General features: G+C 42.7%; 1 protein-coding gene across 1 annotated transcript in view; it reads right to left on the bottom strand.

Annotated features, from left to right (window-relative positions):
- LOC107294380 (transmembrane protein 132D-like) overlaps positions 1-23,960 on the bottom strand; it is a 131,857-nt gene extending 107,897 nt beyond the window's left edge. The window contains exon 1 of the mRNA XM_029285604.1: positions 23,943-23,960. The gene's annotated coding sequence lies outside the window, so the exon portion shown is untranslated. The remainder of the gene's footprint in view (positions 1-23,942) is intronic.
- Between the last annotated feature and the right edge of the window lie 330 nt (positions 23,961-24,290).

Below are 24,290 nucleotides of genomic sequence, written 5' to 3'. Positions count from 1 at the left end.
GAATAGAATAGAATAGAATAGAATAGAATAGAATAGAATAGAATAGAATAGAATAGAGGAATGGAATGGAATGGAATGGAATAGAATAGAATAGAATAGAATAGAATAGAATAGAATAGAATAGAATAGAATAGAGGAATGGAATGGAATGGAATGGAATGGAATGGAATGGAATGGAATAGAATAGAATAGAATAGAATAGAATAGAATAGAATAGAATAGAATAGAATAGAATAGAATAGAATAGAATAGAATAGAATAGAATAGAATAGAGGAATGGAATGGAATGGAATGGAATGGAATGGAATAGAATAGAATAGAATAGAATAGAATAGAATAGAATAGAATAGAATAGAATAGAATAGAATAGAATAGAATAGAATAGAGGAATGGAATGGAATGGAATAGAATAGAATAGAATAGAATAGAATAGAATAATAACAGAACTGGAAGGGACCTTGTAGGTCATCTAGTCCAACCCCCCGCCCAAGCAGGAGAGACCCTACACCATTTCTGACAGATAGCAGTCCAGTCTCTTCTTGGAAGCCTCCAGTGATGAAGCTCCCACAACATCTGAAGGCAACTTCTGTTCCATCGGTTGATTGATCTCACTGTCAGAAGATTTCTCCTTATTTCCAGGCAGAATCTCTTCTTGATCAATTTCCATCCATTATTCCTTGTCCGGCCTTCAGGGGCTTTGGAAAATAGGTTGTCCCTCTCCTCTCTGTGACATTGTGACAAAAAGTACATTGTTTCCTGTTCCAGCTACTCTTGAGTAGCAACTCTTCTGAGCTTCCCTTACAGTCGGTCCTCAACTTACAACACTTCATTTAGTGACCGTTCAAAGTTATGACAACATTGAAAAAAAATGACTTAGGACCTTTGCAGCATCCCCATGGCCACGTGATCAAAATTCAGATGCTTGGCAACTGGTTCGTACTTATGACCGTTGCTGTCTCCCAAGCAATCCCCTTTTGCGACCTTCTGGGACAAAACTCACTTGACAAATGTCTCACTTAACAACAGAAATTCTGGGCTCACCTGAGGCCATAAATCGGAGGACTATCTGTCGTTTTGCCTCTAGCTTTTTCTCTGACTTCCAGTCCAATTGTTTGCTTCCAATTTATTTTCTGACGCCGGTCCTTCTTTTTCCACTTTTAACTTCAATCTTTGATCTTCCTTACAGCCCAGCAGTCCGTTCTAACAATGCCAGAGGAACTTAATTTAACCTGAGCCAATTGCTGGCTAAACTCAGTTCTTTCCTCCATGGCTTGCTGAAAATGTAGCCAAGAGGCATCGTGGTTTATTTAGAATTTGTTCCTTCTACATTATCTTTCCTCTTAGCCATGTAGGGAAAAAAAAGAGGGTTGTTTTATTTATCTTGTTTACACAGCCAGGATTATAAAAAAAAGAAAGAAAAGAACGGAAGGCACAGATGCTGGTTTCCATGTCAGCGTTGCTGAATGCAGAACATTGATTTTTGAAACGATGGGAAGGAAATAGCCCTCGTTTGTAATTGCCACCAGCCGTTTGGCTGAGACGCCGGTGGTGAATTTTAGGAGGATATTTTGGGGAGAAGAAGAGCCTAGCTAAAGAATTCGGAGCAATCAAGGGTTTCAATGGCTGGCATTTTGCTCAGCAGGTGGCAGGACTCTTAATGGACATCCCAGCCATCTGTTTGGGGAGACGGAAAGATTTCAAGAGGTGGGTTTGGTTATTTTGACGGACCTCTCTGCAGAATTTCAAGAGACAGACAATTCGCCAATTCCAATCATTTGGATCTCTCTTCCAAGCTACAAGGGCGCACCAATAACCTTCGGAGATGCACCAATTTTGCAAATGAAAAAAAAAATCCAAGTTGGATAACAATGTTCTTCAGAGGAAGGAGAAGTCCTTCATCCAACCTTTGATGGGATTAAGAACCAAGGGAGGTAGAAACCGTGATCACGTGCCAACTATGAAGGTGGACCAGATCGGGCAACTGGATCCACAGGAAGAGCAAAAACATACTGAGATTATAGTAACCTCATTTGCCAGCGTGCCTATGTCTTCCCCATCTTATACCTCAGAGTTATTCAGTTATTCAGCCAAACTAGTTTAAGTCCCTTTCTAATCTATTCTAATCTATACCCTAGTGAGACCACACCTGGAATGCTGCAACCAATTTTGGTCACCATACCACAAAAAGGATATTGAGACCTTGGAAAAAGTTCAGAGAAGAGCAACTAAGATGATCCAAGGCCTGGAGACCAAAACATATGAAGAACGGCTGCAGGACTTGGGTTTGGCTAGTCTAAAGAAAAGAAGAAATAGGGGAGACATGATAGCAGTATTCCAATATCTGAGGGGCTGCCACAAAGAAGAGGGGTTCAGGTTATTCTCCAAAGCACTAGAGGGCAGGATAAGAAACAATAGCTGGAAACTGATCAAAGAGAGAAGCAACCTGGAATTAAGGAGAAACTTCCTGACAGTGAGGACAATTAACCAATGGAACAGCTTGCCTCCAGAAATCGTGGGCGCTCCATCACCGGAGACTTTTAAGAAGAAATTGGACAACCACTTGTCTGAGATGGTATAGGTTCTCCTGCTTGAGCAGGGGGCTGGACTAGAAGATCTCCAAGGTCCCTTCCAGCTCTATTCTATTCTATTCCTACCTCCCCTGGGCTCAATATAGTACATGTTTTCATATCTATTACTGCCTTAATAACTGCTGGATATTTTCTCCAAGGTCATCTCCATAGCTTTCTACAACATACCACACCCTGAAATATTTTTTGGTCTCCCTAGAATTTAAAGGGCTGTTCCTTCTCCACGACATTCTTAATTTACATCACAGTCCTGCGCCAAATTTAAATGGAGGAAAACTTGCTAGAGTTTCTCTCCGAGAGAAAAAGGGAAATGGCTGTTATAGGTAGGCATATGTGTAATTCCCATCTATATATAAAATAGTTGGTTCTTCCTTTATGATCCCTCTAGCTACTACTAACCGTCTGAACATTTCAAAATGGATCTGGCATGGTTGCGGAATCGCCCGCTGGAAATATCTATGTCCCGCCATTCTCTGCCTAAACTATTCAAAACAAGAAGGAGTGTGCGTGGGAGACAGGGCTGAAGTGTAATAATTGTGATTTCACACCTGTGGCTGATCGCAGGAAGACTTCAAAGAAACGTCCTATCCTCCATGCTTGCACCTTTTTAACAGATTAATTGGTTTGTATTGCCGGGGGGGGGGAGGGAAAAAATGCTGAACTGGAACGGGGAGGGAACTGGAATTGATGATTCAATTTGGAAGAAGGACAAGAGACCAACAAGCGTGGTGTTAAATCTCTAACAAAGAAACTGGAGGACTGAATCAATCCATCTTCTTGGACCATCAAACCAAAATTCCTGCTTCTCATCCCTTTCCGATGTTTGGTGGAGATGGAAGTATTGATTACGAAACCCAAATTGGTCGGGCTTAAAAGAAAAGCCATTTACTATCAGCGGAGAAGAGCTGAAGGAGACTTAGGCAATGGGGTTACTAAGCTGGAAAACAAATTATGTTCAGAAGTAATGAAAAAGGAAAGATGAAAGTCTGCCTTTTTTTTCCCCTTCCCCTTCCTGAATTTCAGCCCATTCTTCTCACGATTGTCCAATTAGGCATGTACACATGAAACCCGGCCAACGTGGCTACAATTTTAATGTCCTTGCTTCTCAAGCAAAGAGAGAGATTCTCAGAAATTGTTGGTTTGTTTAATGGGCTTCAAGACTTCTGTAATCTTAGGGTTGAGAAATTGATTTGCATCCGTCAACTGCAATGACCTTTCCTTCGCAATTTAGTGTCATCCTGACCTTGCCTTCACTCCATCAAAGATGTTTTCCCCTTTTTCACCATCTGAGTTTTGCTGAGTCTTCAGGAGTCGGGTGCAGATGTTGCTTTTCGTGTGAGCTTTCAACGTTTTTGATCCCTAACAAGGGTAGAATTGAGACATCTGGCCTTCAATGGAATTTATTGTTACCGTATTCATCGCTATGCTGAATAAACTGCTGTTGACGTCCTTCAGGTCACTGCCTAAAAAACCTTTGATTAAGATGCCAGATTAAAATGCTGTTAATAGAAAAACATACAGGCAGCGTGTTTTGCTCCCAGATGGACTTACACCTGGTCTAAACTCAGCTGAAAAGTCCTTCACATTATTTCCACTGTCAAAATTGGCTTCCGCTCACCTGTTTCATTCCGATCGGTTGCAGAGAATTCGGTGGGTTTTGCTTCTCAAAAGAGACACACAAGAGAGGGATTTCTTATAGGAAGATGGCTCCTGCTTTCGTTCAGTTTGTTCCTACTTTTTTGTATGTGTGGGTTTTTTTGTTGTTGTTCATTTCTGTTTGTTCCATTTTGCTTCCCTCGCTTAAAATTTTTGGCTGAGTTGTGGCTAAGGCGTTCCGTTTCTAAGGTGGCTTAAGAAATAGCAGGAATAGCAAACAAACATGATTTAGAACCGTGAGACAGGCAAGGGTTAGGATGAAAAGGTTGAAAAATGGGGAGGTCGTGTTCATTTATGTTTTGGGATGCTCGCTTTAGTAGGTTCATTGCATTTCTTTTTTTAAAAAAAATCAAGAGCTAACCTGATCTACAATGGAGAGAAGGGAGAAAATTGTTTCCCACTTTTTAATGCCTTCCATTTTCTCCGACCACACCTTCACACCTAGCTTGCCTTCCTGAGATATTTTTCATACGGGCCACTGTGTCAGCCTCTCAAGGTAGTCCAGAAAGAAAGAACATTGTGAGGTACACAGTGCTAGGCTGCACTAACAGAGGGATAGAATCAAGATCACATGAAGTATTAATACCACTTTACAATGCCTTGATAAGGCCACATTTGGAATACTGCATCCAGTTTTGGTCACCACGATGTAAAAAAGATGCTGAGACTCTAGAAAGAGTGCAGAGAAGAGCAACAAAGATGATCAGGGGACTGGAGGCTAAAACATACAAGGAACGGTTGCTGGAATTGGGTCTGTCTAGTTTAATGAAGAGAAGGACTAGGGGGGACATGATGGCAGTGTTCCAATATCTCAGGGGCTGCCACAAAGAAGAGGGAGTCAAGCTATTCTCCAAAGCGCCTGAAGGCAGGACAAGAAGCAACGGATGGAAACTAATCAAGGAGAGAAATAACCTAGAACTAAGGAGAAATTTCCTGACAGTCAGAACAATTAATCAGTGGAACAACCTGCCTCCAGAAGCGGTTGGAACAACCTGCCTCCAGAAGCGGTGAATGCTCCAATATGCCTGGCTAAGGAATTCTGGGAGTTGAACTCCACAAGTCATAAAAGGGCCAAGTTTGAAGACCCCTGACCTAGATGAACTACTTCTATTTTTGCTTATTTACATTGACAGGATGTGTCATGACTGAAAGTCTATCTCTCTCTCTCCCCACCTTTATGGAAACTAGGGAGGGTCTTTTTGAGATGTGGGCCACATCCTTTTTACTGCTGAGGGCTAGGCTGCCTGTTATCTGACCATTCTCCTGCCTGTGACTCTTCCCCTGTCTCCCCAGGTCATCCCACCAAATTGGGCCTCACTTTTACAGACTCCATCAATACTTTTCTTTTGCTCTCCTTCCCTCCCTCCCACCCCACCCCCAAATATCTTTAATTAAAACTGCTGGAGATGGTTATTCCCTTCTCGAGTCCATCACAAACCCCAGCCCTGTCTCTGTAAAAGGAAATATAGAGCTAGCAGACTGGCTTCCCTGTGCCCCCCAGCCATTATAACAGGTGCAAAGGAGAGGGCAGGTTTTCACGCCTACCTTTCTACCCAGAGAAGAGGAATTTCTCCCATTAGCAGAGCTCTTCTGAAACTAGGAAGGATAGTTAATAAATCAAAGTCTGTAATGTGAACGTGGCATTTCGTGACATCCTTTACTCCTCCTTCCAGGTTGAAATTATGTCTTTCTGAAGGATTTGGAGCAAGACCAGCAGTTTTGGGCATCGAGAAATCTCCATGCCCCCTGATCAGAAATTCCTGTTATCTGTCTTCAATAATATGACATTTTCGTCTCCAGGGGAAGACTGATCTCCGTACAATCTTCCTTAAATCAGAAATTGGAGGCCTGGTTGCATACCATAGGTATGCGCCATATGCAATAACAATTCCTTTAGGGCCAGATTGCTTTTTCGGAATCGATTTAGTTTTAATTGTTGCACCTATTTATATGGCTCTTCTTTAGTGCTAATCGTTTTACCAAGGTGTTTTTTTTATTTAAAAAATTGCCCGACGACTTATTCTCCTTTCGGTACTTATCCTCATTTACTTGGCCCAAGCAAAAGCAAAAGGGTTAAAGAAATACAATCAGTACTAAATATTAGGCCACAGCAAGTTCGGTTTGATGCACTTTGGAAAAATTTGGAAAAATCAAATCCACAGGAGCTGAGGCACTGGGCTGAATCAAACCGATATTAGATTCTGTGCGTGATTCCGCACGGAGGTTGTATGCATGCAACAGCTCCTGCAATTGAATGGCACGCATCCGATTCAAGGCACCAGATCAATTGGGTGATCCATCTTGGAAAGTCAAACCAGGAAACTGAGTCTCTATCACATGGCCGAATCCAGTATTGGCATATCCCTAATCAATAATTGCCTCAAAGGTGCAATGGTGTAGGAGAATGACCTTGAGAAATGGGGTAGAGAGATGCTACCTAGAGAATGGTCAGATAAGAGACTACATAGCCCAGAGCTGCCTAATGGGTGGAGAAAAAGGTTCAGAAGAGACCCTCACTAACTTCTTAGGCTGTATAGGAGACGGCTGTAATGGTATGTGGGAAAGACCTCGGGAAATGAAGAGATGCTGCCTAGGGAATGGTCAGATAAGAGACAGCATAGCCCGCAGCTGAACAATGGGTGGAGAAAGACACTCAGAAGAGACCCTCCTTAGTCTCTTGGCCTCTTCTTTGTGGCAACCCCTGAGATATTGGAAGACTGCTATTATGTCACCCCTAGTCCTTCTCGTCACTAGACATACCCAGTTCCTGCAAGTGTTCTTCGTAGGTTTCAGCCCCCAGTCTTTGTACAGCTTAGTCACATCCTACGTCCCAAAAGGTAGCTGTCCTGAAATCCTTACGGTGGCTGTTTTGGGACGTGTTTAGGTCAACAAACTTATTCCTGTTTATAAGTGGAACCTTTTTGGCGACTAGATGAGCTTCTCTTTCAGGCCTCTTTGAAAACTGTTCAGTTTGAAATTCCTCTTTCATTTCATCTATCTATTTAGGAATGGATAAATTGCTCTAAGCTAGTGGTGCTTTTCTCCCCCTCCCAGCAGGGAACTGGGAAAGAGCCGAAAAATTATTCTCGGTTTCTCTCTCTGTCTCTCTCTCTTTCTCCTGCCTCCAAGGTATAGAATAGCAGGTGAGTCCAACAGACCTTGTTTTGCTCTTAATTTTCCAAGGATATGTACGTCTCATTCCCCAGGCTTCAGAGACAAATTGGCTTTCTAATTTTAGAAGGGATTTATGCGCCCGCTTACACACTCTCTTTCTCTCTCTCACACACACACACACAGATGCACATGTGCTTCTTTCTCTTGTTTTCAAATTCTGTTACCTCCTCTCTTTTCTCTCTGCCTCTTAGGAATCCCACCTTCAATGACCCTTTCCAAGTTGGGGGGAAATGAAAGAAGCCTTATAAAAAAAGAACTCCTCTACCCTGCGGTAGATTTGAAAATGGAACGGATGAGAATTAAATAAGGAGAATGTTGTAGGAAAAGAGCAGAAAGAGCCTGGGCGGTAGAGTCAAGAGAGTCATCAGCCTAAAATTGATACGCTCCCACAAAGAGTCCAAGTGTACCCTTCTTGAGTTTGGTTGACTCTTATCTAGTCCCAGTTTAGTGCTGAGCCTTAGTTGGCTAGATTTTTGTGTATAGGCATTAGCAATAAATCAGCTTAATTAGAACTTAATGTCATGGTTCCCAATGACGAACCCAACCAAGCAAACATCTTCAAGACATTAATGTAAAACTTTGTTGAGTACACCATTTTGGCATGTATGAAAGCAAAACCAGTTCTGGAAAACCCCATCATAAAAGTATAGAATTCTCCCTCCCATCTCTGAACAGGTCACATTGCCCAATTAGGAGAAAATATATCGTTATGAGAAAATGTCTCTGCGTCGGTCAGACAACTAGCGCCTCGTCCTTGAATCTCACGGTCTGCCTTCTTTATCTTTGTAGTCTGCATTCCATTTCCCCGTCCTCCCTCCAAATTCGTTGGCAAGCTAAGAAGCAGTAATTGTTGCACCAGCAAACCGAACTTCAAGCTGGACACTTATCATGTGATCTCCATTCTTTGTGCCTGACAAATATATGTATATTCCTGGAGGGGAGGGGAGGAGTTTAGCTTTTCATGGTAAGGTGAATGTGTCAAAGCAAGAACATCCAATGTTAGCAGAAGAACATCTGTCAGAACCATGACAACATCTTCATTTGCAGCTGTGAAGAATCTCAGGTTTCCATAGGAACCCTACAGATTTGGTGTGGTCTTCAAAGTGGTGGACAACTTACTGTTTTCATCATGAGAGTAGGGGACCGATACCATCCTTCTCCCAATCTAGTAACCTATGGGTGTGTTTGGAGAGCCTCATGGTGCCTGGGAATTTTGGGAATTCTAGTCTACATATATTTGGAAGGATTTGCAGCCTTTTGGGGTGGATTTTATTATAAGCCACCTAAGTCTCCGAGGAGATGGCGTATCATTTAAGGCAATCAATCCACTGATACAATTAGAGGGCTCGATCGGATAGTCTCTAAGTTCCCTCTACATTGAGCCTACATTTCAGTTTCTCAGTTTATACCCCAAAGCAAGATGCTCATTAAATCCTCTCCTAACTCATCTCTCGATTCGCTCAGAGCTGCTGAGTCAGGATATTAATTCAATATGAAATAAAGTTAGGAACGGAGGGAAAGAAATCTCTTCTTTTTTTTTTTAATACATAAAGGAAGTTAATTCTTTAGAACATTTAGTACAGGAGCTATTTTTAATTCTAAAAACCAATTGTAACCAAAGGGTGTTATGGCAACTTCAAACGAAGGGAGTTGAGATTATTGCTCTGAGCAATATTTTCAAGGTCTTCAGACTTCAGATTCCTCTTTTGCTTTTACCAAGAAATTAATTTTGGTTTTGATTGTGGGGGGGGAACACAAGTTTCCCCTTTTGCATTTGGAAGTATTTTGTGGACAAGATGCTTTCAGAGTTGGGGGCAAAATGCTTACTAAACTACCATAATATAAACTTGAGGAGTCCGTGGTGCTCTATGCACTTGGTTGTTTTCTTGCAGACTTTTCATTACCCTAACTAGGTAACATCATCAGTGCTAGTAGGCTAGGGGTAAGAGTAGAGTAGGGTAAGAGCAAACACTCTCTACTAGCATTGATGATGTTTAGGCAAGAAAAACCAAATGTACAGTATAGTATAGGAAGTACCTTGCTCAATAGTAGCAACTGTGAGAGGGATTTCGGAGTCCTAGTGGACAATCCCTTAAATAGGAGCCAGCCGTGTGCTGCAGCTGCCAAAAAAAGCCAACACAGTTCTAGGCTGCATTAACAGAGGGATAGAATCAAGATCACGTGAAGTATTAATACCACTTTACAATGCCTTGGTAAGGCCACACTTGGAATACTGCGTGCAGTTTTGGTCACCACGATGTAAAAAAGAAGCTGAGACTCTAGAAAGAGTGCAGAGAAGAGCAACAAAGATGATCAGGGGACTGGAGGCTAAAACATATAAGGAACAGTTGCTGGAATTGGGTATGTCTAGTTTAATGAAGAGAAGGACGAGGGGGTGACATGATAGCCATCTTCCAGTATCTCAGGGGTTGCCACAAAGAAGAGGGAGTCAAGCTATTCTCCAAAACACTTGAGGGCAGGACAAGAAGCAACGGATGGAAACTAATCAAGGAGAGAAGCAACCTGGAACTAAGGAGAAATTTCCTGACAGTCAGAACAATTAATCAGCGGAACAATTTATCTCCAGAAGTTGTGAATGCTCCATCACTGGAGCTTTTTAAGAAGAGATTGGAGAACAATTTGTCTGAAATGGTATAGGGTTTCCTGCCTGAGCAGGAGGTTGGACTAGATGATCTCCAAGGTCCCTTCCAACTTATTATTATTATTATTGTTATTGTTATTATTACCTACTTGGGTAATGAAATGTCTGCAAGAAAACAACCAAGCTCCGACAGCACCAAGGACCCCTCCTTGAAACCCTGAGCTAAAAATATTCTCTTTTGTTGGTAACATAAACTTATCTCCTTTATATGACTAGGCTGCGTTCACACATTATCTCTCATCTGTATATTGGCTGGAGACATCTTCTGGATCAGATCAATTCGCTGAATGATAAACCAGCAAAACAGAACGAGTTCACAAACAGCCTTCTCTCCCTCCACAAAAAACTAACCCGGATGAAAACTACCCACATTCGACACACCGTGTGAATGCGGTTACTCTAGCTTGGGCTGACCTGGTTAGGGATGTCCTGTGAACCGAACAGAATGCTGAAGTACAGTTTCCAAGCTTCGCATTCTGACGAGCCCGGTGAGCAATTTTCAAGACTTCTTCCCCTTCCTCAAACTAAAAAGCCCAAGAGCAGTGTGTAAGGAGAAGATTAGCTGCAACTTCTGAGACTCCGCTTTCCATTAAGAATTACCTTCTAAATTTTGTGGGTTTGATGTGTTTGTGTTTTTGCAATTCTTGAGCTTTGAAACCTAGCTAGGGAGTCTTATTTTTCAAGCTGATCCCGGGTCTTGATCTTTGCAGGAAATCCCTGACGATGCCAGTTGGAGCAGGAGACACAAATAATTGATATTTGATCATTATTTCATATATTCCAGGTCGCTGGCATTACAAAATATATCACGGTGCTCATCCAGGACCATGATAAGGTGTGTCGAGGGCTTGCGTGCATAATTACTCGTAACATTCTGGGATTCTATGCAGACATTTATTTGATAGTCTTGACTTACGACTGGTTGTCTGGGGACTATTCAAGGTTACAACGGATACCCTCCTAAAATGCTACTTATGACCCAGGTTCATGGATCCAAGGTTGGGTTCCCCAACCTTGGTCACATGACTGTATTTGGGGTACTTGGCAACCAGCCCAGATTTACAACCATGAACAGAATAGAATAGAATAGAATATCTTGAGCCTGGTCTTTTGTGTTTCAAATGAGAATGCTGGATCGATTTGTTCCAGGATCCTTTGATCTGTTTTCCTGGCTATCACCACCAATATTAAAAATCATCAATATCCTTTCTATCCATCTTCAAGGCCCAACTTTCACATCCATAAACTGCTACGTTGAAATAATTGCCCACAGAGTTCTAATTTTGACTGATGTAGGTGCATCACAGTACCACATTGTTTTTCTGTTGCAAGGCCTTCATTGCTATCCTATCAGATATTAATCTGGGGTAGAATTAGAATAATAGAATAGAATAGAATAGAATAGAATAGAATAGAATAGAATAGAATAGAATAGAATAGAATAGAATGGGGAATGGGGAATGGAATAGAATAGAATAGAATAGAATAGAATAGAATAGAATAGAATAGAATAGAATAGAATAGAATAGAATGGGGAATGGGGAATAGAATAGAATAGAATAGAATAGAATAGAATAGAATAGAATAGAATAGAATAGAATAGGGAATAGTTAATAGGGAATAGGGAATAGGGAATAGGGAATAGGGAATAGAATAGAATAGGGAATAGGAATAGGAATAGGAATAGGAATAGAATAGAATAGAATAGAATAGAATAGAATAGAATAGAATAGAATAGAGAAAATATAGAATAGAATAGAATAGAATAGGGAATAGGGAATAGGGAATAGGGAATAGGGAATAGAATAGGAATGGAATGGGAATGGAACAGAACAGAACAGAACAGAACAGAACAGAATAGAATAGCAGAGTTGAAGGGGACCTTGGAGGTCTTCTAGTCCAACCCCCTGCTGAGGCAGGAAACCGTGTATCATTTCAGACAATCACGAGGTTATGATTTATGATACTTTTGCTGGAAGCCAGCTTTTACTTCTAGTTTCTGTCCACAACTGGCTCAGAGCAAGCAATGGATTTACTTTACGACTGTGGTGTTGGCTTAACGATCAACCACAAACAAGGTCCTTAAAAACAGGTTCGGTCACAAGATCACCCATTTTACAACTGTCATGACTTGCAACCAAAATTGCCAGGCTCAATTACGGTCCTAAATACAAGGACCGCTTGTATTTTAAATGCCTTTTTTAAAAAAAAAAAAAAATTCTTCATCTTTTAGCCTCAACCGCTTCTCGAATTCTTTGCTTCCCAGACAAATGCAACAGTCACTATGATTTTTTTTCAGACAAAAACTAATTGCCTCCAGCAATTAACAAAATGTTAGTCTCCGAGGAGACATTCTGCAATTAGCCCGTTTTCAGGTACAATATTTGCTGCCTCAACTAGACCTAATTGGAATAAAAATGACAAACAAAGAATTTTTTTCCCACTCCTGTTTTGTTTCCTTAAGTTGGAGCATGAAAAAAAAAACAAGAAGAAGCTTCGGCAAAGAAAGAGCTGTCTTTGATCGTTTAAGACATTATGACATTGCTAGGTTTGGCGGGGAGACAGATTCCAGTTTGGGGTGAGGTGGTGGGGTCAAGGAATTGTTCTATAGACAATAAAGGCTGATCTTCCGGCACTGCTGATGAGAGTTGTGGGGCTGAATTCGATATAAAACAAAGAGCTTCGACAGAAGAGAATATTTGTAGCTCAGGATTGGTTGTTTTCTTGCAGACGTTTCATCACTCAACTAGATCACATCATCAGTACGAGGAGGAGGAGGAGGAGGAGGAGGAGGAGGAGGAGGAGGAGGAGAACGACGACGACTATGTGGTCCTTGGTTTTCTCTGAGCTTGGTGAATAGGACTATGGGGTCCTTGGTTTTCTCACAGACATTTCATGACCCAACTAGGGAACATCATCAGTGCTAGAAATGGGAGGAGGAGGAGGATGACTGTGGGGTCCTTGGTGTTCTCTAAGCTTGGTGGTTTTCTCACAGACATTTCATGACCCAACTAGGGAACATAATCAGTGCTAGAAGGGAGAGGAGGAGGAGGAGGAGGAGGAGGAGGAACTGATGATGTTACCTAATTGGGTAATGAAACGTCTGCAAGAAAACAACCAAGCTCAGAGTCCTTCTGTTTGGGGTCTCCTGCTCCTACTGCAGCCAGCATAATCTACTTTCACTGAATTATCGTCTAGGGATACAGGTATTTCCCTTCACTTATATGTCTTATTTGTGGGGGGTGCAATGGGGGGGACTTGTTGCAGCTTGGAGATTCTCCCAATCCTTTGATCCCCATGGTCCCTGAGAATTTAGGATCAGCCCATGGAAATTGAATCTGGTGTCTAGATTGAATGGGAATAAAATGATATCCTATTCATAGGGGATATAGAAAAATATTAACTATCTCTCAGCTGCCTCTGGCCATAGAATTTAGTGGCCTCTACATCTCCTTGGTTTCCAGTTATATTTTTTTTCACAGCGGCAAAAGGAAACACACACACACATGCACATTTTTGCAAAAAAAAGAAAGAAAGAAAATGCGATACGTTTTATACTTGCCTATTTTTATGTAGCCCTGACATTCTTACTGATTTTTTTTTTTTACCCCGTGCAGGCATACAATGAATTGTAAAGAATACCTTTTAAAAAAACCCTGCACAGAATAGATGGGATTCAAATAAAGTAGAATCTCAGCCCTTTAAAAGGAAGGAGATAAAGGTGAAAATGGAAGAAAAAAGCTCAACTGGGTACTAGAAAATTCCCTGTCTGAAATTATACTTTATAGACCGAGATTCATTGCCATGATTTCGCATAAATATTTGTTAGCCACGTTTGCGTTGGGGCGTACGGGTGTAAGAGAGACAGAAAGAGAAAAAATAAGTAAATAAACAGAATAACTGAATGAAATTGCTGGTTTGGAGGAGAAACCACTCTTCTTATCTTGAATTTGCTTGACAAATTCTCATTCGTGTTCTCCTTATTATTTTTTTTAATCCACCCAACCCCGGTGGTTAGAGATATATTGAATTTCAAGGCAGTGGAAATTGGAGATAAACCTTAGCCTTGGGTTCAACCTTAAGGAAATATTTCAAGAGACCAGAGAACCGCTAAGTATTGACCTAAGTTAGGGCAGTAAAATAACTGCATTCAGCTCACGCTGGGGATAAAACCTTGCCAGACATGTGCGGAAACCAGGAGTGGTTCTTCAAAATTTGCACCCTTCCAAATGTTACGACACCAAATATTTTAAAGGCAGGGGAGGGGGGGTAAAAAAAAGCAGTTTTCTTAAGGAACTGTGTACTTCAAAATGCATCTGTTGATGAAGATCATGTATAAACTAAAACATGACGGTATTAGAACCTGCTTGCCAAGTGTATTATGGAAATGCAAGCAGCCAAAATGAAAACATTGGAAGGAATACACCTGCATAGAAGGAAGAGGGGGGGGAAAACACAGAAGCTGGCATAGAAGTGAGACTTGATAAATCTAGGACGGGGGGAAAAAGAGAGAAGATAAAAAAAGAAAAATAGAATGTATAAGTCTACCTAACTAGATTGTAGGATCCAGGGAATTTCAGCTGTACCTTTGTTTTTGGGGTTAGGACCCTGTTGAGGATGGTGTCCAGAAAAGTCAAAATCTCCAGATCTCCTTGACGTCAAAACAAAGGAAACAAACTACTGGGATTTTAATCTGAGCCATCTACATTAGAATTTCTGGAGCAGAACCATAAATTTAGTTCCGACTTTGTATAAACTACAAGGTTGAGATGAAAGATAAGGCCTCCGGGCTGGTTTAACCATGACTTGTCAAATGAACCACAAATAAATGTGTTTGCAGGAAACTATAAAATTGGGTTTGCAATAATACATAGTACTATGCCATCTGTCAGAAATGGTATAGGGTCTCCTGCTTGGGTGGGTGGGTGGGTGGGGGGGTTGGACTAGATGACCTCCAAGGTCCCTTCCAACTCTGTTATTCTGATTCTAAATAGTGATTTAACCCAGCTTCTCGCTTTCTACCGTATAAGGAATTATAAACTAACCCCCTGAGACTAGATTCGTACAACAACGTTGTCAGCTATAAGAGGACAACTCGTTGAGGTTGAAGTGAATCAAACCAACATCTTGAATATGTATCGAGGGAAGCGGAATTGAGAGACGATTATGGTTTTAAAATTGGAGGAAGACACATCAATAACCCGTGTTATGTTGATGACATGACTGTGACAGCTGAGAATGCAAATGATCTGCAAGCCCTGGTAATGAAAATTAAGGAGCACAGTGAACGAAAATTAAACTCTAATTATATTTAATGACATTAGACCAGACTAAGGACAACGGGCTCAACAACCAGCGTTGAAATGAGAAAGAAGACACTAAAAGAACAACGAAGATGATTAGGGGACTGGAGGCTAAAACATATAAGGAACGGCTGCTGGAATTGGGTATGTCTAGTTTAACGAAGAGAAGGACAAGGGGGGACATGAGAGCAGTGTTCCAGTATCTCAGGGGCTGCCCCAAAGAAGAGGGAGTCAAGCTATTCTCCAAAGCGCCTGAAGGCAGGACAAGAAGCAACGGATGGAAACTAATCAAGGAGAGAAGCAACCTAGAACTAAGGAGAAACTTCCTGACAGTTAGAACAATTAACCAGTGGAACAACCTGCCTCCAGAAGCAATGAATGCTCCAACACTGGAAGTTTTTAAGAGACTGGACAGCCATTTGTCTGGAATGGTGTAGGGTTTCCTGCCTGAGCAGGGGGTTGGACTAGAAGATCTCCAAGGTCCCTTCCAACTCTGTTATTCTACTCTACTCTACTCTACTCTACTCTACTCTACTCTACTCTACTCTACTCTACTCTACTCTACTCTACTCTACTCTACTCTACTCTACTCTATTCTTCATCCTTTCTATTCTATTCTATTCTATTCTACCCCGGATTAATATCTGATAGGATAGCAATGAAGGCCTTGCAACAGAAAAACAATGTGGTACTGTGATGCGCCTACATCAGTCAAAATTAGAACTCTGTGGTCAATTATTTCAACGTGGCAGTTTATGGATGTGAAAGTTGGGCCTTGAAGATGGATAGAAAGGATATTGATGCCTTTCAATATTGGTGGTGATAGCCAGGAGAACAGATTCAATGGATCCTGGAACAAATCGATCCAGAGTTCTCATTTGAAACACAAAAGACCAGGTTCAAGATATTGTATTTTGGATACCTGATGCAAACTTCAAGCTCCCTTGAGAAATCCAGAAAGCTGGGAAAAGAGGGGGAAAAGAGAGCGGTGAATGGACTCAATTACAGCAGTAATGAATGTGTTAAAAAGGTCAGCTTCGGACCAGCACAGAGAAGGTCCATCTAGGCGGTCAATGAAAGTTGACACTACATTGATGGCCCTAATCAATCAACGTTGCCCAAGCCGAAGATCTATAACCAATTTGGTGAGCTTCTGTATCAAGCAAACTTGTAAGGCTTACAAAAGCTTTTCACAATAATCAACCCCTAAAAACCACACAGAGGGATACATATATCACCTTAATTGCACGGACACATGGACAGACCTCACCATAATTGCACCTGAGTAAGTGTGAGCGTCCTAGACCAAGCTAAATCCAGGCTAGAGAATTCTCAGAAGCTCAGGCAAAACAGACATCAACAGGCACATAGAGATAAACAACGTCTGCATACCATTCAAAAGAGGCAATCGTAAAGATACAAAGGAAGCAAAACATCCAGCAAATAACACCCAGATAAACAGAGATTCATGCCAGGACTAACAATAAACCAGCAAATAACACCCAGGAAATAACACTCAGATCAATATAAATTAATGCCAGGCTTAACAATAAACTAACAATCAAGCTTGTAATCAATATCTCAATCAAGGAAATGCCTACTCAAACAAACAATTAAATAATAAACCACCAAGAACACTCCCACTAACCCAGACAGGGCAAACCACTAGTATATATAAACAGAAAACAGACCCCACTCTCCCTTCTAGCATTGATGATGTTACCTAGTTGGGTCATGAAATGTCTGCAAGAAAACAACCAAGCTCAGAGAGCACCAAGGAGCCCACAAGTATAACAGTTTGTTATTTTGGGTTTTTGGGAAACCTTCTTGGGAAATCTTTTAGTAGAACTTGAGTCTGGTATCTGCTTCCTCCATCGACATTCAACTGAGTAATAACCACAAGCCAGCATTAAACCCCCCACCCATCTTAGGTCCATACATCGTCAGTTTAATTAACCAGTTTCAACGTGCTACAGAAATTTATTCTGCTAGTCACAACTAGCAGAGGAGGTAAGCCATTAGAACAGGGGTGTCAAACTGCCGGCCTACGGGCCCGATGCATCATAGCGAAACTGCCCCCACCCCATTGCCAGCAATGGCAAAAAAAAGTCACGATACGTCGCAACACGTCATGTGACGTTGCAAGTTTGACACCCCTGCATTAGAAGAATGAACGTTCTGGTGAAGGCTACCACTTCATGCTGGATTTAACCCTGACTGCTCTTTAGAAGGCCAGATCCTGAAGTTGAAACTCAAGTACTTTGGCCACCTAAGGAGAAGGAAGGACTCCCTGGAGAAGAGCCTGATGCTGGGAAAGATGGAGGGCAAGAGAAGAAGGGGACGACAGAGAAGGAGGTGGCTGGACGGAGTCCCTGAAGCAGTAGGCGTGAGCTTCAATGGACTCCAGAAGATGGTGGAGGACAGGAAGGCCTGGAGGAACGTTGTCCATGGGGTCGCAATGGGTCGGACACGAATTCGCAACTAACAACAACAACAACAATTTCATTGTCCACTTGGCGAGTTCCCCATTTAGCACCCCCTTATTTCTGAACTACCCCCCAGTGATTCTCTCATTTCTGCTTGAAATCATGAGGAGCAGCTAGTTGGGAAAAACCCTGACTTAACGTTGCTCCCAAAGATGGCCTGAAGTGTTTTGTTTTTTTTTACCCTGACATTTCATTCAGCCCACCTGTCATTTTCCATAGCATTGAACAAACAACAAAGCTGACAGAGGTGACCATGGATGCTGATTCCCCAGCATTTAAGGTGATACAGTAACCTGTCAAACAAAATATTCACGGCTTCATCAGAGCGAGTTGGAAAAAAAAAATGAAATGTTTTTGTTTCCTCTTACTCCTCTCCCCCCAAGTCACTTATTTCTTGTGACAAGGTCTGTCAAAGTGACACCTTTGCCATAGTCTTCGCAAGGCCCCATTTTCAAGGATGAGCCGACGGATTCCATCACAACATGGGTTTAAACTTTGCATCATGTCCTGCCCAGGCTTCAAACATTTCTCCTCTGTTGCTTCTCTCCTTGATTAGTTTCCACCCATTGCTTCTTGCCCTGCCTTCAGGTGCTTTGGAGAATAGCTTGACTCCCTCTTCTTTGTGGCAGCCCCTCAAATATTGGAACACTATTATCGTGTGGGAGATAATAGAATAACAGAGTTGGAAGGGACCTTGGAGATCTTCTGATCCAACCCCCTGCTCAAGCAGGAGACCCTATCCCATTTCAGACAAATGGCTGTCCAGTCTCTTCTTAAAAACCTCCAGTGATGGAGCATCCACAACTTCTGGAAGCAAGTCATTCCACTGGTTAACTGTTCTCACTTTTAGGAAATTTCTCCTTAATTCCAGGTTGCTTCTCTCCTTGATTAGTTCCCATCTGTTGCTTCTTGTCCTGCCTTCTGGTGCTTTGGAGAACATCTTGACTCCCTCTTCTCGGTGGCAGCCACTCAGATATTGGAACTCTGCTTCCCTATCTCCCCTAGTCCTTCTTGTCATTAAACTAACCCAATTTCCGCAAGCGTTCTTTGTATGTTTTAGCCTCCAGCCCCCTAATCATCTTTGTTGCTCTTCTCCGTACTCTCTTCAAACAATGTCCTTGGGTAAACACAAAGAATAGATCCTCAAATATGGTTTTTTGTTATTGTTGTTATTGTTCAATTATTTAGCTAGGTCTCCTTTTGCCTTTGAGTTTTCACTTAAAAGAACCCAGATCCTTTGCCCTCACACGGGACGCATAAACAAACAGTTTCTTGTTGACTGGGGCAAGCTCAATCCTCCATCTTCTGATGTTCTAAAGTTATTTTGGGTCTCTGCTACTATCTAGTCTGCACTGTGGACCAAATGGGAAGTCCTGCTGGGAGGGGCTGTCCATTATTGTGCCTCTACAGCGCAAAAAGAAGAGTTTTTCCACTGGTAAAAAGCACAGTTTCCCACAATGCACTCTCAATGTAGTTAATTATAATTACAGACCACAGCAAAAAAAAACATCTCCTTCCCCAAGCATCAAGCACGGTGTAAGTGTCTCTCTGTAGTCTTGCAACCCCACTCTCCTACAACGTTGTAAATTGAAATCTATTTCTCCCAACAGGATGGAACACCTTTTACAAAATGTTATTTTTGCAGCCATCGGCAATTTTCCTTGTCCTCTTCCCATAAAATGCCTCTGGAGGGGGTGGGAAGAGTGAAGCATTGCAGGGAAAATGATCCGAGGCCCCCCAACTCATTAAAACACACATATACTACATTAGCGGTGATCTACAATACAATACTGGGTTTATGAAACATTTTAATGAACACCAGGAAGACATACAATAGTTATTGGAGCCGTTATAGTTTAATTTAGAATGGAATAGAATAACAGAGTTGGAAGGGACCTTGTGGGTCATCTAGTCCAACCCCCCACCCAAGCAGGAGACCCTACACCATTTCTGACAAGATGGCCGTCCAGTCTCTTCTTGGAAGCCTCCAGTGATGAAGCTCCCACAACTTCTGGAGGCAACTTCTGTTCCATTGGTTGATTGTTCTCACTGTCAGAAAAATTCTCCTTATTTCTAGGTTGAATCTCTCCTTGATCAGTTTCCATCTGTTATTCCTTGATGCAGGGTGAGTTGCCAAAGCTAGGAAGTGGTGTGTATGTCTGTGTGTGTGTGTGTGTCATTTTGGGAATTACAATGTTCCAGAGAGTCCCAGAGGAACATGTCTGCAGCTGCAACAGGTTACAAGAATGGGACTCTGACTCATTCAAAAGACTGGATGGTAAATAATTTAAAGTTAGGCTGCCAAAATGAGAATTCGTCGCCGAGCATAAAAGGACGCAATACCAGGGGTAAATGAAAATGAAAAGAAGAGGGGATTGGCTTATTTTCTTGGGCACCAGAGGGCAGGGCAGAAGTAATGGGTCGTTCTGGGGGGAGGGGGGTCCCCTGCCCCCAAATGGCTTGCAGGATAGGACAGGGTCCTAATCAGTTAAAGAGGATGCACCCATAGTTGTGTGGTGCAAGATGAGATGATTGCGTACAGCTAGATTATCTCTAAAAAGGAGACTGCGTTTCTGCCAGTATGAATTTCACGTGGGCTGTGGGCTCCCAATCCAGACCACACTGCTATTGTTTATCCAGCTGGTCCACAAGGATATTTTGCCAAATATGCTTTCCTGAGTGTGAGATATACTGCATTTCGAAATACCCTTGATCTACTAAACCAGAGGTCCCCAATCTTTTGGGCACCAGGGACCAGTTCCATGGAGAGAGGGTTTTCCGTGGACCAGAGGGTGTGTGGTTTTGTGTGCTGCTTTGCTTTGCTGCTGCTTTGCTGGCATGCCACAGCCCAGTACTGGTCCACGGCCCGGGGGTTGGGGACCCCTGAACTAAACTGTTATAAAAAGAGTTGCAGATGGTATGATTTGACTTACTCACTGGCTCCTAGCAACAATAATCGAACTCTATAAAAACTCACATACCTATCGCCTTTTCCATCCCCATCCCCATCCTCCATTCTCATCCCCTCCTCTCCTCTCCCTTCCTTCCCTTCCTTCCTTTCTTTTCACCCTTCCTTCTTTCTTCCTCCCCTTCCCCTCCTCTCTTATGCTCTCCCTTTTTTCTCGTCCTTCCTTCCTTCCTTCCACCCTTCCTTCCTTCCACCTTTCCTTCTTTCTTCCTCGCCTTCCCCTCCTCTCTTATGCTCTCCCTTTTTTCCTCATCCTTCCTTCCTTCCTTCCTTCCTTTCTTCCACCCTTCCTTCCTTCCACCCTTCCTTCTTTCTTCCTCGCCTTCCCCTCCTCTCTTATGCTCTCCCTTTTTTCTCGTCCTTCCTTCCTTCCTTCCTTCCTTCCACCCTTCCTTCCTTCCACCCTTCCTTCTTTCTTCCTCGCCTTCCCCTCATCCTCCTGTTTCTCCTCCTCTTCCTCTCCTCCTCCTCCTCCTCCTCCTCCTCCTCCTCCTCCAATCTTGATATCAAACTCATGCTATTTACACGATGACCTTATCATTTGTCTCCTTTGTGGCCATCCACATTGGCCCTCCTTTTAATTAACCCGGATATCTTCCACAAGATCGGAATTCCTGAAGAAGAAGGTTTCTACCTTATTGGGTTTGGATCTTTTTCTTTTGCTAGGAATCTTCAGGAATATCCAGCGAGCACATCTGTAGGACCTCAAGCTCAAGAAAGTTGAAACCCATGTCTGAAACAAAACGTTGGTGGAGCAGAACGAGGAAATTCAGCCACTGGACCATCTTTTATGTCTCATCCATAAGGAGATTTCCACCCACACCCACACCCCAAAATCCCAGGCTATTTTGTAACCAACACCTGTACCTTTGAACCCCGCTGGAGAATATTTGGGAAAACAAAAATGAGGCTTCAAGACGTTATCCCAAGCTGATAACAAGGAGGGGTTTGTGGGGTTTTTTTTTAGGGGGTGGGGTGAATTCAAATGCTATTTGACAGATGGGCTTAATTAGCTATTCCAATGCCAAACCGTAATATTTGCAGTTCATATTCATTCCAAAACACCCTGCTGCTTCTGATAATATTGGTATGTTAATCTTATTACAATAAGGGTTTTGCACTCGGAGCCTTCGCAAACAGAAAGAGTGATATATTTGAAAACAGCGATAAGGATGACGTTTGCGCTGCCTGGCTGTTTTGTCGCTTGTGTGAGCGTCCCTTTAATCTGGGAAATTTCACCTGTGGTAGCAAAACCAGCTTTATTAATGCTGCTTCCCCCCAATCCACTGAAAACCCAGCGATGACACAAAAGCGCGCAAGAGCCTCTAGTTAATTAATGTTGCCCTTTTATAGCTCCGATTTCTTAGCAGATAGAAGAAGATCGAGGTAGGCAGAATTAGAAGGATGTCGAAGCTGAAATGATAAAAGCCAATACTGATTTATTGACGTCGAAACCATAAAAATACAGGTTTTCTTCCAAGGAAACCCATTCTTTCCTCTTTCTGTCACAGGCTCCCCAAACTGAAGGATCTTGAAATGTTTTCTGGGTTGTCAACAGGCAGTCCTCCAGTTATGACGTTAGGGGCGCCCGGAATTTCCATCGTACGTTGCAAAGTGGAGAGCGACCCAATTTTACAACTTCGCTTGTGGTGCTTGTGAAGCAAATACAGGCGTCCCTTAAGAGACCATTGTGGGGTTGTTGAAGCAAATCTGCTTATTTGCAAGAAACTGGATGAAAAAGGTGGAAACCGGCAAAAAAAACACAACACATTATAAATTGGGCTCACGAGATCGTGGAAGGCTGCAACTGGCTGTAAATGGAGTCATGTAACCTTCTGTGTGTGTGTGTGTGTGTGTGTGTGTGTTTGTGTGTCCGTGCACATCTGTGTGCTGCCAGAACCAGATTGTAAGTGGCTTTTGTGGGAGAGGGGCTGTGTCGTAACTTCAAACAGTGACCGGTCATTAAACAAGGACTCCCTGTAGCCTTTCTTCAAGGCAAGACTCATCAAATAATGACCAGTCATAAAAAGAGGACTACCCTTCCTTCAAGGCAGGACTCATGAAATAATGACCGGTCATTAAAAGAGGACTCCCCCATACCCTTTCTTCAAGGCAGCTAATCCAAAGACATCATGAATGGACACGGATGGGTGGACCAGTGAAAGCTCCAAGTTCAGAAGGAACATGGGTCTTGATCCCATCACCGGCCCAAGCTTCCTCATCCAATTGTTCTCTTCAACCTGACCCAAGGGAGCAATCCTGATGTTCTCTTCGATCCAGTGGATTGTAAACGAAAGCCAACACAATTCAGATTCGTTCCGTTTTGTGGTTCATCCGATCCCATCGCGTCCTTGGGAACGTAGGGTCCTCCAAAGCTTCGGGTCCTTCGTTCCAGGACAGGAGAAGATCGGAAAGGGCTCACCACCACCACGGTGTCCGAACGGAATAGCCAGCTTCGGAATGGCTGACTGCTCAAGAGGTAAGTTTCACATCATCCGGGCGGGAGGAGGAAAAAAACGGAGGAGCTATAAATCCACATCTTGAAACGTGGCTTGGAAATTCACTAACAAGATTGACGAGGAAGCATTTTTAATTCCTCCTGGAGACTTCAAGCTACAAACCAAGGATTGCAATTAGCCAGGCATTCATCTTTTGAAGCTCTTAATTTGAAGAAACGGTACAAGGGAATTGGACAAAATTCAAACCATCTTCCCTTTCCCCTCCCCCTCTTAGGAGTGTGTGCGCGTACATACACAGACACACAGACACAAACGCACACACTGCTTTCTCCCCCCACCCCCATTTCCTTTAGCTCAGCATTGCTCAAGCTCAGCATTTTTTTAAGATGTGTGGTGTTCCCCAGGTAGCATGCTGGCTGGGGGATTCTGGGAGTTGAAGTCCACATAACGTATTAGTTGCTGGCTGGGGAATTCTGGGAGATGGTGTCCACACACGTTGCTGGGATTGAGAAATACTGCTTTTGGGGGGATCGAAATGTCGGAAGCAAAGAATGCAACATGAAATCCTTTCTTTCTTTCTTGCGACGTCATTTGTGGCAAGAGATTCCAGAGAGGCCTATGGGTTGTAACAACTAGCAATGGGTACCTCTCAGAACAGGGATGATGACCTTTGGGGACTGTGGGGTCCTCTCTGAGCTTGGCTGTTTCCATGCAGACGTTTCATTACCCAGCTGAGTAACATTATCAGGGCTAGAAGGGAGTGGGGTTGCAGAATGGAGGAGAAAGAGTAGTAGTAGTAATAGTAGGAGAACTGTGATGCTCTCTGAGCTTGGTGGTTTTCTTGTAGACATTTCATTACCAAACTAGGTAACATCATCAATGCTAGAAGGGAGTGGAGTTTGCAGAGAGGAGGAGGAGAGGGGAGTAAGAGGAGGAGGAGGAGGACTGTGGGGTCCTTGGCGCTTGTCGTCAGGGTCACCTGAGTAGTGTAAAT

Source organism: Protobothrops mucrosquamatus, unplaced genomic scaffold, assembly GCF_001527695.2.
Source record: "Protobothrops mucrosquamatus isolate PMUCROS unplaced genomic scaffold, P.Mucros_1.0 scaffold1929, whole genome shotgun sequence".
Taxonomy (NCBI): domain Eukaryota; kingdom Metazoa; phylum Chordata; class Lepidosauria; order Squamata; family Viperidae; genus Protobothrops; species Protobothrops mucrosquamatus.
Note: the sequence above shows the minus strand (reverse complement) of the source record. Positions and strands in the feature narration are given on the sequence as shown.